Here is a 3,300-nt window from a genome sequence, read left to right as displayed (position 1 = left end):
CTAACTGACAAGTACTGTAGGTTGTATATAAGAAATATGAAATGGACACATTCTGTTCCTCTTAAATTAGGACTTTCTGACTATGCTTAATTACCAGCAATGAAAAATAAAATAAATAAAATTTGAAGGGCAGTAAGTTTATGTTTAAAATTTTACTGAATGAAGTATTACCTATTCTAATGTAAGAATTTTGAGAAATTCATCATGGAATCCAATTAGTTAGAAATTATGAGTTAAAATATTGTAATAATTTTCTTATGAGATTCATTTTAGTTTAGTAAAGCTTAATAAAATACCATGGAGAATAAATTACTGTTCCTAATTGCTCTCTCCAGGACTATTTATAATAATTTCTTACAGTATCTGGAGAAGGAAAATGCATATTATACCTATGAAAACACAGAATAGTGCCAGTCTCTTGCTTAATGACAAAAGCAACTTTCCAAAATTTGTTAATGAGTAAGTTCCAAAATACTGTTTCTGTAATAAATTTCTATGGATTATGAGCTTTAATTATTGAATATCTTCCACCAAAATAAAAGTTAGAACATTTTTTTTCCATAAGCCCTGGAATTAAACATGCTATGTTCAATAATTAAATAGACGATTACATATAGTGAATCAAGATTCATTTGTACTACACAAATTTTGAACTGTTGAATAATTTTCTATCATAAAATCATTCAATTCTGCATTAAGTTAAATTTTCAATTTTTGAGATGAGCACATAATACGTAAGAAAATTTTGCACTTTCTGAACGCAGTGTATGTTATATAGAATGCTATCATTGGTGTATTACCAATGATGCTCATGTTTATTAATTTGATTTATAAATTGAGGAATCTTGAAGTATAATAAGATGGAAAGAAGAAAATAAAAAGAAATAAGAGAAAGAGAAAAAAGAAAGAATGAGAATTCCAGTATATTTAGAAACATAAAATATGTAATCTCTGTGAAGGAATTTTTATTTTTTTTAATTTTCACAGTGTATCCCCGTCACCTAGAATAGTATTTGAAACACAGTGAATATGAAACGGTTTAACCCAATTGACTACAAAGGAATAGAAAGACCAAGGTTATGGAAACTGCTTTATAAAGCATCCTGCTTTAAATAGTTATCCAAATTAGAAATATATTTCAGTACTAAGATATTTTTTATAAATTACAAAATCTGTTTATATATAACTATCTTAATTCAATTTTATTTTCCTTTTCTATAATTTAACTTTTTATTTTATACAAATGCTTATTTTCCCTATTTGTGTACCTCTTCTCTAGTATGTTAATACTATTTTAGCTGAGGTTACAGAAACTTTCTTACTAAACTCAATGTGATTTTTGCTCTTTCCCCCCACAAACTGTCTTGATGTGGACTTTTCTACGGAAAGGTCTTGATGGTAAGGACAAAAAAATATGAAGAAACTTAACCCAACTTCCATTCTCCTGAATGAATCATAACGTAACAAAGGAAGTGGGTTTTCCTTTGGCAGAAAGGGAGCAAGCTGTAGAGCTCCTTAGAGTCAGTCTTTGACATTTTAGATTAGATCTAACTTAACAGAAATGTTTAAAAATGCTACTGCCTAAAATATTTGAATAATTCAGGTAAAATGTGTTTTTTCCTTTACCTTTAATTTTTACATAAACATATTATGCAATTGTAATATTCCATATTATTATTCAGATATGCTTCTAATACTCTTGTCTATGACTAGAAATATATAGTTTTTATTAACTAAAAGTATTAAGAAAGTATACTTAAACAGTGATCTCTCCCACCTCTGTCTTGTGAATGATTTTATTTACCCTAATATCTGCGAAATGTCAAATGTATTGCTTTAAATGTATTATTTTTAATTTTGAATTACAACAGGGACAGCAAATAAATAAAATGTTACTGCTCATTCTTTTCTTTATATACTTACCTCGTTTCAAAACAGGAAAAATCAGTTGTGGTCATGAACAGTGTTTATCTCATCATTTGCAGCAATGCAAGCTATTTCAGTGCAAGCATGAAGTGAGCATAAAGTGCTCCAGGCACATATGACAAACTCTCAACTGTCCTGTGCTAGCCCGTTCACTTTACAGATGATCTACATAGCTCTTAAGTTCTATGCTGATACCTGTGATTAAGTTAGAATGATGTCACCTAGTCGTTTATTCCAGGTCAGCAACTTGGTCTGATTCTTCCGAAAAAGATCCCAGGTTTTTATCCTGTCAGAAATCCCTGAATTGAAGCCTCAGTTCTTCCATTAATCCTGCAGGTTCTAACCAGTCACTTTTCTCTGCCAATCAAGCTTTCTCCGGTCTCTTTCTCTTCCTTACCTCTCACGGTGTATGTTAGAAGCTGATGCATTACATTCTTAAAAATAAAGTTAAGGTTTCTTAAAAAGTACAGAATCAAACTGAGAAATCTAAGAAGGAATTTTGTGCATCAAAACCTTATTCTTACTGCTGATCTTAAGCACCTGTACTTAATTCAGTAAAGTTTAGATGTTATCATGGCATCTAGGATTTTAGATTTTGTATTATTAACATTAATATTTATATAATGTTGAATGATTTAGCTCTTCTGAATTCTGCACTCTAAAGAAAACAGCTTACACTCTATTCAGCATATTTTTATTTTGTAAAAGATAAATAATACAGGTTAAATAAATGTCACAAATATGAATATTTGAAAGCAAGTACAACAAAAGAAATAATAAAATTAATTATTTATTTAAAACTATTAATGTACTTAGAAATATTTTTTAAATAAAATAAAACTCATTTTAACATGTTGAATATATTGAATATGTTATGCTTTGTTGTTAATGCAAAATGAAGCCTCTGTAAATAAATTTGGCCTATAATTTGATTACATATAAATGTATAATACATTATATATATACATATATATGGGTTGATTATGACTTCTACTTCTAATACTCTAATATGAAATGATTACTTAAAATTGATTGTTCAATAAAAACCAATTACTTTCTTATACCTGTTTCAACAAAGACCGGGGGCATTACCACTAGGAAACTGTATACTGTTTTTCTTAGACAAAGTAGAAAGGACATAAAAAGCAACAGAACTGAGATGGCTATGAGAGTAATTGTGAATATGAAAAAATTTGAAAGCCGTACTTGTACATTGAAGTACACTAGACCTTCATTGTCCAAAATGGTATGGACTAGAACATGTAGCTAATAAAAACTTGAAATGTGGTTAGTAGAGATTGGAAAGTGTTGTTAAGTTGTAAAAATACACACAGATTTCAAAGACCATATTAAAAAAAGGCTGCAAATTAATCT

This window comes from Furipterus horrens, unplaced genomic scaffold (genome assembly GCF_987537825.1).
Source record: "Furipterus horrens unplaced genomic scaffold, mFurHor1.1.pri manual_scaffold_1, whole genome shotgun sequence".
NCBI classification, from domain to species: Eukaryota; Metazoa; Chordata; class Mammalia; order Chiroptera; family Furipteridae; genus Furipterus; species Furipterus horrens.
This window is presented reverse-complemented; position numbering follows the sequence as displayed.